Source organism: Artibeus jamaicensis, unplaced genomic scaffold, assembly GCF_021234435.1.
Source record: "Artibeus jamaicensis isolate MK-2021 breed Jamaican fruit bat unplaced genomic scaffold, CSHL_Jam_final contig_1132, whole genome shotgun sequence".
In the NCBI taxonomy this organism is placed as follows: Eukaryota; Metazoa; Chordata; class Mammalia; order Chiroptera; family Phyllostomidae; genus Artibeus; species Artibeus jamaicensis.
The window spans coordinates 7,766,487-7,779,660 of NW_026521221.1; the positions used below are offsets into that span (position 1 = coordinate 7,766,487).

At 42.0% G+C, this 13,174-nt stretch overlaps 1 protein-coding gene and 1 non-coding gene across 2 annotated transcripts in view; one reads left to right on the forward strand and one right to left on the reverse strand.

Moving 5' to 3' along the window:
• RTF1 (RTF1 homolog, Paf1/RNA polymerase II complex component) overlaps positions 1-13,174 on the forward strand; it is a 52,655-nt gene that overhangs the window by 12,608 nt on the left and 26,873 nt on the right. The gene's annotated exons all lie outside the window — the stretch shown is intronic.
• On the reverse strand, positions 1,924-2,027 carry LOC119061324 (U6 spliceosomal RNA). The gene has a single exon (XR_005084755.2). It is a non-coding gene; the product is annotated as a U6 spliceosomal RNA (small nuclear RNA).

Genomic DNA, 13,174 nt, shown 5'->3' on the forward strand with positions numbered 1-13,174 from the left:
AGAAATGGAAGGATATGTGGTTCAGGAGGGGCTTTTTTTTCTCTTACAGGAGCAGTGTCTGTGGGGCTTGGCAGTGGCTCCCTCACGCTCACAGCACCTGAATTTCTAGTGCACAGATCTCAGTGGGTCGGCCACCGACCTGTTTGAGGGGAGCCTTTCCCTGCAGCACTACATCTTCCAGGGGTACTGGAGCTCTCCTAAATCGAGCTAAATTCTCTTTTTAAAGATTTTATTTATTTATTTTGAGAGAGAGGGGAAGGGAGGGAGAAAGAGAGGGAGAGAAACATCAGTGTGAGAGAGAAACATTGATCGGTTGCTTCTTGTTTATTCCCTGACCATGGGACCGAATCTGCAACCCAGGCATGTGCCCTGACTGGGAATTGAACTGGCAACCCTTTGCTTTTTGGGACATCGCCCAACCAGCTGAAACATACCAGTTAGGGCCATTGCTGTAAATTCTGTGTTGAGGACCAAAGATCCTGTATAATGATACAGGTCCTCCGGAACTATCTTAACAACTATTAATTGTCACTGCCACTTCAGTAAAAGTTTCTTGTGATCGTGTAGAATAAGCCTGTTGCTGTACTTTGGAAATATTTTCAGGTCATAACGCTTTAAAGCATAGAAAAGTTTCATTTCTTCCATCAGTTCTCTGCTAGAAAGAGCCATTTGTGCCAGACAGGGGCAATGGAACCAAAACAGATTTCCAAAGTCAAATATTGTGTCCTCAGTTCAATACCCTCTTCCACATTAAATACCCTCTTTTTAATTTTTTTTTTTGGATTGATTTTAGGGAGGAAGGGAGAGAGAGAGCAACACTGATTTGTTATTCTACTTACCCACATATTTATTGGTTGACTCTGCATGTGCCTTAACTGGGGATTGAACCTGCAACTTTGGTGTATCAGGGTGATGCTCCTACCAACCCAGCTATCCTGCCAGGGCAAACACCCTCTTTTTTAAATGAATGCCACAAAGTTCCTTCATCCAACCACTGCTCCAGTATGCAGTAGCCAAAACCAAACTGCCATGACAATTTCCTACATTCCTATATGTCTCCATCATGATTTCTTTTTTTTTTTTTTTTAATTTTTTATTTATCTCTAGAAGGGAAGGGAAAGAGAGAGGGAGAGAAATATCAATGTATGGTTGCCTCTCATGTGTCCCCTGCTGGGAACTGGCCTGAAGGGAACTGGCCTGCAACCCAGGCATGCGCCCTGACTGGGAATCGAACCATGATCTTTTGGTTTGCAGGCTCGTGCTCAATCCACTGAGCTATACCAGGGCTCCATCATGATTTCTTATTCATACTGCACCTCAGGCCACCTTTTATTCCTTCTTGTTAGTCCCTATTATGGTGATCTGGGCCTCACCCAGCCAGTTTCTCCTTGATATTTGCGGTCAACCCAGTGCACCTCCCTGTGCATGGAGCAGCATTGACAGCTTCAATGTTCTCTTTCTGACCTTGTCGGGAGGGACTGGGGAGGCTTGTGGGGCAGCGCTTATAAAGTCTGCAGTGGTGTGCAGTAACGTCCTAGGTCCGCACAGTCACCACTCCCTCGCTGACTCGCCCAGAGCAGCTTTGAATCCTGTAAGCTCCATTCTTGGTAAGTGCCCTGTATAGATGTACCATTTTTTAATCTTCTTTTTTTCAAACATTAAAAAAATTTTTTTAGCCCTGGCTGGTGTAGCTCAGTGCATTGAGCACGGGCCTGTGAACCAAACAATGACAGTTTGATTCCCAGTCAGGGCACATGCCTGGGTTGCAGGCCAGTTCCCAGCAGGGGGTGCGTGAGAGGCAACCATACATTGATATTTCCCTCTCTCTACTTTCCTTCCTTTCTAAAGATAAATAAATAAAATCTTAAAAAAAAATTTTTATTGTTCAGTCACATTTGTCCCCATTTCCCCCCCATTACTCTTAACAATATGGAACGCTTCACGGATTTGCATGCCATCCTTGCACAGGGGCCATGCTAATCTCTGTATTGTTCCAGTTTTAGTGTATGTGCTGCCAAAGCGAGCACCACTTTTTAATCTTTTATGCCATACTTTTACCTTACCTTTTCTGTATTTAGATGTGCTTAGATGCACAACTACTAACCACTGTGTCGTCAGCACAGTAACATGCTGTGCAGCCGTGTAGCCTGGGAGCAGTAGGCCAGACCAGATAGCCTAGGTGCGTACCGTCCAGGTTTGCGTAGGAATGCTCTGTGACGTTCCCACAGTGACCAAATCACCTAACCACGCATTTCTCAGGACACACCCCCATTGTGGCATGACTGTAAATGCCTGGAGAGAGGCCAGATATCACCTTTCTGTTTAATCTTTTACCCTGTAGTCTAGGAAAATATTTTTAACAATGTACTTACCTTGTTTTATAGTTCCACTAAAGTAAAAAGTGTTTTTTATTATAATGAAATTTAATTAGCAACTAGAGCTGTATTTACTGTTGCCCTGCATATGCACATAGGGATGATTGCATTATAATTGACTCTAGTGATGTTCTCTTAATTTTAAATAATTTAATATACCGAAACTTGCTTTTCACAGCAAGAGGTAGTGGATATGTGAGGGGTGTGTGTGTGTGTGTTTATTTTTAATGGAGGAGCTTTAATTCCTCTCAGATTGATAATAATTCAGTCTGTTAGAAAAGCAGTGGGCTGTGTGAAGTAATGTCTTCATTTTGTTTTTCCATTTTCTTTTCTTTTTTTTTTTTTTTAAGATTTTATTTATTTATCTTTAGAGGGGAAGGGAAGGAGAGAGGAAGAGAAACATCAATGTATGGTTGCCTTTTGTGCGTCCTCTGCTGGGAAGTGGCCTGCAGGAAACCAGCCTGCAACCCAGGACTGTGCCCTGACTGGGAATCGAACCAAGATTGTCTGGTTCACAGGCCCGCGCTCAATCCACTGAGCTACACCAGCCAGGGCTCTCCATTTTCTTTTCTTTAAATGCAGAGACAGTGCAGGAAAATCTTGGCTGATTTCCTTTTCCCACTACTCCTACATCAACTACTTTTATTTTTCATGTTTCAGGAGTCAGCCACTGTGGGCTTCTTCCCCCTGCCTCCCAATATTCTATTATATTTGAATTTGTGGTATGTCTAGAATACCCTGTAACATGTTTATGGTCTTTGCAAAATTTCTTAAGATACAAGCAATAACTACCCTGTATAGTATTTCATTCTTTATATTTGTCTGCTTCTGTCAGGAAGGCAGAGTGTGTGGCAACTCTACAGCACTAGAGGAGCCCAAAACTTGTGCTAGAGTACATCCAGAGTCCACACAAACCTTTACAGCTTAGGGTTTCTCACAGCTACTTGGCCATGTCTAAAGGTCCTCACCTTAGAATGCTGTCCCACTGCTCACGCACTGATTGGAGAAAAAGCTGACAGGCAAGTTGCATTCTGCTCAGTAGGTAATGCGACTTTGGATAACTCTCTCTTTACAAGGTTCTTAGCTCCTGCTTCTGCCTTCCGGCCCCAGTCCCCCAGGCCCACAAGTCTCTTGTAGCTCTACCCCAGTCTCCTTTCCCCTAGATCCACTGGAAACAGCAGCCTCAATATCATGGCCATTCTGAAAGGTACCTGTTCTTCAGTCTGCAGCATCACTCTTTGCCCTATATCACTAGCTGAGCACTGCAGACTTAGGGTGAATATTTTACTACTTAAGTCTGGCCAACTATAAACTCAGATTTATGACTACCAGAGAGATATTTTGGATTGCACAGGGAATTCCTGAAAGATCCTTAGAATATAAAGTTTGAGATGAGGCTCTTGCCTATTTTTCTCTCTCGTAACGATATTCATACCTTTTTGTAGGTAAAAACTATCTACTGAGGTAATTGGCTATGTCTTCTCATTTCTGCTGTGTCTTTTATATCCTTATTACTTACAAACTAGCCTTTTAGAAATTTGGTTGTTAACGCAGTTCTCAGCTGGATGGGGAGTTGTACCAGATGCTGCTCTGTAACGTTTTCGAATACACCTCCCAGTCTTTCTCCGCTCCCACCGCTTTTATCATTCATTGTCATTAGTGAACAGTGAATACAGGTGGGAAAAGTATGTCGGTCCATCTGATTTGCTGTGACAGAGAACTGGTCAAGAGCAGTTGAGAAGGATAATGGGTGGTTTGTTATAAGTAGAGACATGCACTGAGAGCAAGAAGATATCTAGCTAAAAGTTATGAAAGTTTCCAGAAAAAGTGAGTGCATTGGACGTTAAGTATAACGTTCAATCAGGCAAGGAATACTAGATGTTTCATTATAGTATCTTCATGGGGGTGGGAACTCCTGAGTTGAATGAAAGCGAATATACTTACATATTATTTTTGGTGAATGAATTATTCTCACTGATAACTTGGGGCTCATGTAAAACTGTGAACTAGGAGTCTTTTTTTTTTTTTTAATTTTAAAAGTTTTCTTAAAATATTTTATTTATTTATTTTTCGAGAGAGGGGAAGGGAAGGAGAAAGAGTGGGAGAGAAATATCAATGTATGGTTGCCTCTTATGCGTCCCATGCTTGGAACTGGCCTGCAACCCAGGCATGTGCCCTGACTGGGAATCGAACCTCGATACTCTGGTTCACAGGCCCACGCTCAATCCACTGAGCTACGCCAGCCAGGGCAGGAGTCTTTTATAAGGTTTACTTTGACCAAGCCTGGGAAATTGGAAGCCGTGATGCTGTGCTGTGGCATGTTGGTGCTATGTCTTCCTGTCCCTGAAAGCCTTTGATAAGAGAAGCCCCACAAGGGTGCGAACAGGAGTGGCAGGGAAGGAAACTAACGAGGTTAGGAGGAGAGCTAGCAGCAGCTCACTCACGTGATGAGATTTTTTTTTTAATGGCCAAAACAAAAAAGTCCATTTGTTAGGAGAAATGGAGTCCTGAATTAAGTACTCCAGAGTCCTTTTTAGAAACATGGTGGATCATATAGGAACAGATAACTGCAGCTAGATAAGGAAAAAACCTAGATTTTCACTTTTTACCTGTAAGACTCACATTGGATACCTAGAAAACTTTTTTGTTGTTCAAAATTGAGTGTAAATACATTGATGTAGTGAAGAAACTGATGAATTATGTTCTAATACCCTCTGCCTAAATGAGAATTACTGTTTTTTAAAGCTTCATGTATAGTCTTGTTTTCACCATTTTTGAGAAACTGCAGCATGTGGCCCAGCCCTGCAGTTCCCATGTCACGCTTCCGTTTTCTTCCCCAAGACTCTGGTCGGCCTTCCGGGTTGCGTTCATCCCCACGCTTGCTGCCCCAGAGACTCTGGCCCCTTCTTACTTCTCCCTGACTCCATTTTTTTGTTTGTTTGTTTCTGAGCCTCTTCCTTCTCTTTTTCTTCTGTTGCATCTGATGTTTCAGATTCTCCCACTTTGATCCAGTTATGCTCCTAATTCTCACTGTGTTGTCTCCTGCTGGCTCCAATATTTTTATTAATAGAACATTCTGAAAAGATAACTTTTACTTACAAATTCATTTAGTAACAACTTTTCTAGGAAGTTGGCCTAGATGTTCAAGAGGATTTTGTTATTGCTTTACCATACAGATGATGATAAGTAATTAGCACGTGCTTCCCATAAAGACCTTTACTACCAAGCTAGAATTTTCCTGTGTATGTATCGGCTCGGTACAGTTTTCACACATAGTTCCTCTGGAACAAGATGTTCCACACAGATGAATTGTCCTAATACTGAAACTAAACTCTTGAAAGTTTAAATATAAAGCACACTACATTTGAACAGTTTTTTTGATAGATATTATTATATACAGTTGTTTTTCTTATTGATGTAGTCATGATTATGAGTGGCAGTTCCTATACCATAAAATAGTGACTCCCCAAATTGTGAGCCTTGTGGTACTGCTCGTTACACCTTCTCTTTCTCTCCGCTGCTGTAGGTGAGAAGTGGCCGTTGTGCTCATCTTTTGGTAATCTGCTCTGCTTCCAACTTCCTGCATCCGATCTGCTCTGGGGTCAGGAAACCAGGGGACCCTGTAGAGTTTAGGTTGGAATACTCTTCTTTAGTACTTGAACTTAGTGATAGCTATTGGATTGCTTATAAACCTTATTTTTATATACTTCTTAGTTCTTGGCTATGTAATAATCACATAGTAGCACCTCATTTATCTGGGTATCATTAAAATTTCATCACAAGAATTTGAAAAATAAAGTGATTTTTATAGACTACTTGCTCAAACTTGTTTACAACAGATTCTGATAACTTTTACCTAGCAGTGGGATGGAGTACTGATTATATTTTACATTAAAATTTTTTTATTATCCAATTACATTTGTCCCCATGTTTCCTCCATTGCTCTCACCTGCCCTGCTCACCCCCACATCCCACATTCAGTACCCCCCCCACATTTTTTTGTATTATATCTGTTGCACTCTCATTTTTAACTCCATAACCAGACTTTAAGTTTTTGTGAATGAGTTACGTTTCCAGTTAAATATGTCATTGCTTGGTTATAAAATACAGTAGGGTCTTTTGTCTTTTATCTGATGAATTATATAGTAGAAAAGAAAGCCAAGCTATCCTTCATGTTCTTTGGGCTGACATTAAATTGTATTGACTCTTCAACCCCACTGACCCTTTTCTGCTTTCCAGGGGCGGGAAAAACACCTAAGTCAGGAACCGTGCCCTTCTCACGCGCCTCTTTGCTGGCTGCTGTCAGGATCTAGAATAATGACTACAGAACCCTTCGGAAAATTGCTTGGCTTAGCATAACACTCAGTTCATACAGAACCTTACAACCTTAGAACTAACTCCAAGGGGCCATAGAGATCATCTGGACTCCTGTATTCCAGATTGTAAAATAGTCCCCTGGCTTTATATGGAACTTAATGGTTTCTGATACACTCTAAACTTCTTTTACTCTTTCTTCTTTTGAGTCTCACACTACCCTACTGAGTGGTCAAGGCTTGTTTATCCTACTTTACAGATAAGGAAACCATCTTCAGGTTAAGGGCTTGGGCTGTGTGTATTGCAGTTCTTTTAACCCCTAATCCCAGTATGGTTTATCACTAGCCCAGATGTTCTTTTTGAATTCTACTTGCCTCAAAGTATTTGTCTTCACGTGTAAGTTCATTTCAGACTATGGTTTCTATTCTGAATCCTGAGACCTAGAGTGTAACCTTCTTTGCCCATTAGATGTAGCCTCTCTGAAGACTTGAAGTTTCTTTGCCTCTTCAAGAATGCTCTGAATGCTCAGCATCTCAATGTTACCTAAATCCAGAGCAGCTGCTTCCCACCCCATGTTTCTTCCCGTCTTTTGGTTGGAGAGCCAGGAAGGCCAGTTGCTTCCCCAATCAGGGTCCCATGTGTATCACCTACACATACACTCTCAGGCTAGCACAGGGTTGTGTAGTACTAACCCTCCTGTGTCATTAGATGATTACTGTCCATCAGAGTATCTGTTACATCAGTGAGAGTCAAACTACTAATCTTTTTTAATTTATTAACAGAACATCTTCCAGTCTCTGTTTTAGGTTTTGTTCACTGCATATAGGTTGGGGCAAAAGTAGGCTTACAATTATTTGTTTGGAAAATAATACAGTAATTATTACATAATGATACAAAAAAAACCCTGTGTTTTGTGTACTCACAGCTGTATACTTCCTTTTGCCCCACCTTGCATATATACACTTCCCTTGTTATGTGTGGGTCTGAGTACATGTGGACTGCTTGGGAACGCAGGACTACAGTGCGTGTGAGTGCTGACCGACCCGGGCCCTTTCGTTTTCCCAGACTGTCATTGAGCGGCCCTCCCTGGGGGTGGCTCCGGCCTCTGTGCTCAGGTGCACATCACCAGGCACTCATTTTCTCATTCTTGCCTTCTGTGTGGTTCACTTTAGTGCACTTTTAAGGTCACAACAGCTTAACAGAGCCACAGTTCCCAAAACAAATTAAGAAATGCCTGGTCATTTCCTCTCCTCTGTGCTCGATGGAGGGGGCCTAAGAGCATACTTTGAATCCTGTCCTCCACTTTTGAGACTCCATTACTACCATACTCTGGCAACGAAGGAGGAATTCATTTTCCCTCGATCTCCAAGCAACAGAATAAGGCTTTTGCAGAAATAGAGGAGCAATTTCAGGGCTAATGGCCAGATTAAGAGATTTCTATGTCAGTTTTGTCTGCCATGAGCCTTACCCATCCTTATGGTTCATCCTTATGGTTCTATAATTGGGAAAACAGGTACTGGACAAATATTTAAAATACGTGATTAGAACAAAAACATTTGGGAACCTTTGGTTTACAGGAGTGAATGTAAAATATAACAAATGTGATCTATTCTCTTGGGGGTGGAATCTTTAGATTAATGGAACCCATTTAAGTCTCTTTTTCTATTAATTAGGAATAATAGGAATAAATAAGAATTATGCTGGCCCCCAATTTTTAAAAAAGATTTTATTTATTTATCTTTGGACGGGGAAGGGAAGGAGAGAAGGAGAGAAACATGTAAGGTCTGAATGTATGGTTGCATCTTGTGAGTCCCTTGCTCCCCTGCTGGGAACTGGCTTGCAACCCAGGCATGGGCCCTGACCTAAAATCAAAACAGCGACCTTTCACTTTGCGGAATGATATCCAACCAACTGAGCCACACTACTCAAGGCTTCTTTTAGCTTTAAAAATATTTTTCTGTTTTTTAAAGCTGCATATAATGAACACATTTTTCTTAAAATTAGATTTTAAAGGTTTATCAAAAATCAGGTATATTCTTAGAAAGTGTTGTATGTGCAAGGCAAATAGCTTAATCTAGCTTCTCAGTACTGAAACGTTATTCATAAGAAATTTTATTTTTTTAAAGTAAATTCACCTACATTATTATAATTCCCCAATAATTCTGTCACATATAGTGAGTTCGGTTGTTGCCGCTGGCATGACAAACCCTGTTGACTTAGCCTCATTGGAGGTGAGGCACCTTTGTCATCTCATTTCTTTTGAAAATTGATGGAAAGAAAAATGAGGTTCCCTTCTCACATTCAGATTTTATCAGGAGAGTCCTTTTTAAATGGAAGCATTTTATTTTCTATTTTTACTATTATCTTTTCTCCATCTTCCCCAAGGGGTAGACATCACAGACTGTGAATGAGTGACAGCTGCTAAGTTCAGACAGTGGCAGATTGAAGCAGACAGAAGGTGGAAGGAAGGCTAAGGAAGCCACCTAGCTTCCTAGTGCCTCCTGAATTGGATTCACCTGTGTGACTTCCTATTTAGATCTTTAATGCACTCAAAAACACTTTTTCTCCCTACGGAGTCCAGAATTTGGCTCCGCTGTACATGAGAAACCCACATCTGTAGACAAAAATAGACCTAATGACTCTAAAACACATGTGAGCCTGGCCACTCAGCCTGTACCCTTTTGGCCTCACATTCCCATTGGGTAGAAGTACAGAGGGCCAAGACACCCTGTTTGGAAGAGGTGGGTGATGCCCATTTTTATAACAAACCAGTAAATATTGACTAATATGAGTGGAGTTGTGCTACTTGTAACCAGAGCCAATGCAAAAGACGTTTTATATATGGTGTTGCCTCTAGTAGTAGATAAGGGTTGTCAACATAGGAAGTTGATATATTTTAGCTCCATTAACTGAGATATTCAATACCTTAACCCTTTTTGAATTCTTTCAAATTCACCTGAAATTATCTTCCTTGAATGATTAAAATTTGAAATGGTTAAGTGCCATATTTGAGTCTTTATCAACCTAGGTAACGCTCTTCGCCCTGCTCTGGTGATTCCCTGAGACCCTGCCACACCCCCTTTGTGGGCCCACCCAAGCTGCTTCCAGTGGTTTCTTCATACAAATGGCCTATCTTGGTTCATGCTGGAGAATTTTCTAAAATCTAAGGTCCACAAACCCCAAACATGCAGCATCTGGCCTGAGTGTGCCCTGTACCTTTTGCTAAGTAGCCCAAGGCCCAGCACTAGTGGCAGCCGGCCTTGGTTTGCAGTGTGGCCTCTCCTGGGCCCCTCCGAGCCCAGCACAAGTAGCAGCCACCTGCAGATCACTCTGTAGCTCATGCCAGGTGGCCCTGGGCAGGGCACAGGCAGCAGCTGATCTTGGTCTGCACTTCCCAGGAGGCCCCAGAGCCAGCAGTCCCTGTGGACAGCTTCAAACCCCGCCGGAGCACTACCCAACCACCTCTACGAATGACACACTCAAGGGGTGAACTCGTTGGGCACCAGAACCCCGCTAAAGGGAGTCCTCTCTGGGGGCTTTGCCTCGGCCATCACTCCCTCTGATGTGCCAACAGCATTCAAAGAATCTCTGGGACAACTTCAAGTGTGACAACATTCCCATCAGGGGGGCGCTGTAAGAAGAGAGAGAGCAAGGAATTGAAAACTTATTTGAAAAAATAATGATGGAGAACGTCCTCAACTGGAGACAGAAAAGACAAGCCCAAGAAGCACAGAGAGTCCCAAACAAGATGAATCCAAAGAGGCCCACACCAAGACACACCAAAATTAAAATGCCAAAGAAAGAATCTTAAAAGCAGCAAGAAAAAATCAGTTACCTACAAGAGAGCTCCTATAAAACTGTCAGTTGATTTCTCATCAGTAACTTCGAAGGCCAAAAGGGATTGGCACAAAATATTCAGGGAGAAAAGCAGGGACCTACAACCAAGATTACTCTACCTAGCAAAGCTATTATTTATAATTGAAGAACAGATAAAGAGCTTCCCAGACAGAAAAAAGCTAAAGGAGCTCATCACTACCAAATTGTATTATAAGAAATGTTAAAAGGTTTTATATGAGAAGAAAAAACATCAATAATAAAATGACAACAAATACATATATAAATACCAATAATTATTTATTTATTTTTAAATATATTTTATTGATTATGCCATTACAGTTCTATTTCCCCCTTCATTCTCCTCCACCCTGCACACCCCTCCCCCATCAGTCATTCCCCCCCTTTAGTTTATGACCACGTGTCTCAAGTTCTTTAGATTCTATATCTCCCCTACTATTCTTGCCCTCCCCCCATCTATTTTCTACCTACCATCTATGGTACTTATTCTCTATACCTTCTCCCCCCTTCTCCTCCCACTCCCCTGTTGCTAACCCTCCATGAGATCTTCATTTCTATGGTTCTGCTCCTGATCTAGCTGTCCTCTTAATTTGCTTTTGTTTTAGGTGTGGTTGTTAATAACTGTGAGTTTGCTGTCCTTTCACTGTTAATCTTTTTTATCTTCTTTTTCTTAGATAAGTCCCTTTAACATTTCATATAATATGGGCTTGGTGATGATGAACTCCTTAAATTTGATCTTATCTGAGAAGCACTTTGTCTGTCTTTCCATTCTTAATGAAAGCTTTGCTGGATAGATCAATCTTGGATGTAGGTCTTTGGATTTCATGACTTGGAATACTTCTTTCCAGCCCCTTCTTGCCTGTAAGGTCTCTTTTGAGAAATCAGCTGACAGTCTGATGGGAACTCCTTTGTAGGTGACTGTCCCCTTATCTCTTGCTGCTTCTAGGATTCTCTCTCTCATTGAGTCTTGGCTAATGTAATTATGGTGTGCCTTGGTTTGTTCCTTCTTGGGTCCAACTTCTTTGGGACTCTCTGGGCTTCCTGGATTTCCTGGAAGTCTGTTGCCTTTGCCAGATTGGGGAAATTCTCCTTTATTATTTGTTCAAATAAATTTTCCACTCATGGCTGTTCCTCTTCCCCTTCTGGTACTCCTATAATTTGGATGTTGGAACATTTAAAGATGTCCTGGAGGATCCTAAGCCTCTCCTCATTTTTTTGAATTCTTGTTTCTATTTTCTTTTCTGTTTGGTCATTTTTTTCCTCTTTCTGGTCCACTCCTTTGATTTGAGTCCCAGTTTCCTTTCCATTACTATTGGTTTCCTGTGCATTTCCATTCATTTCAATTAGTTTAGCCTTCATATGTTCCTCTAATTTGTGATTAAAATCAACCAGTTCTGTGAGCATCCTGATCACCAGTGTTTTGAACTGTGCATCTGAAAGTTTGGCTATTTCTTCCTCACTTAGATTTATTGGCTCTGGGGCTCTGAGTTGTTCTTGAGCCATGTTTTGATCTGTTCGTGCTTATTAGGTATGAGGAGCGGAGCCTTAGTTGTTCACCAGGGTGGGGCCACCCAGGTCGCTGGTTTGTGAAGCTGCAGGTGGGGGCGGGGTCAGAGAGGGACAATGGCAGTCCCCTCTGCCGCTTCCTGCCACTGGGCCTGCATGGTCTGTCTCACTGCTCGCTCCTTTGCCGGTTTATCTGCGCACAAATGTGTGACCATGGTCAGCCCTCAGTGAGTCCGCCGCCCCGCGCCCTCAGTGGGTCTGCCCGCTTCTCCACACCTGGGATCCACCTATGGCTGCTGGCGCGCCTGGGTCGCGCACCCGGGTTGGTCCAGTGGATCTTTCCTGCCCAACCCAGCTCTGCTGCTGACTCTGACCCTCTTACCGGTATGGCTGAAAGGTTCGTTGTTGTCAGACTTCCGTGAAGTTCAATTTTCTGTGGTTTTGGCTGCGTTTTTGTTGCTAAAACTTTGTTGTTTTTAATTGGTTGTGGGAGGAGACACAGTGCTTCCACCTACGCCTCCATCTTGGCAGAAGTCCCCAATAATTACTTTAAAAACAAATAGATTATATGTGCCAATCAAAATACATAGGGTTGCTAAATGAATAAGAAATGAAGACCCTTACATATGAGGGGACCAAAAAAACCCCAGAATAAATGAATTTAAAAATTGTGTACTCTTACATGTTTAAACTTCAGTCACCTTCAAAGTATTCTCCATTTGATGCCCTACACCTATTGAACCTTTTTTTCCCCACTGCTCAAAACAGTTTTTGAACTCAGTAATTTTGATGCACTTTAGTGCTTCTGCTGTTTTTGTTTCACCTCTTCAACGTCAGCAAAACCTTTCCCTTTAAGGACTTTTTTTCATTCTGGGAAACAACAACAAAAAATGGTTGCTTAGGGCAAGAACAAGTGAATAGGGAGGGTGGGGCGTAGGGATCATGTCATTATTTTGGTCAAAAACTGCTGAACACTCAGCACAGTGTGGGCAGGTACGCTCATAAATCATCCATCATGAAATAGGCAAATGCATTGAGTCTTCAAAAAAAAATTAATTGAAACCAAATGCAGCCTCTTCAACAACAGCAGCTGCTGGTACACTGATACAGATGGGTTCCTAGAA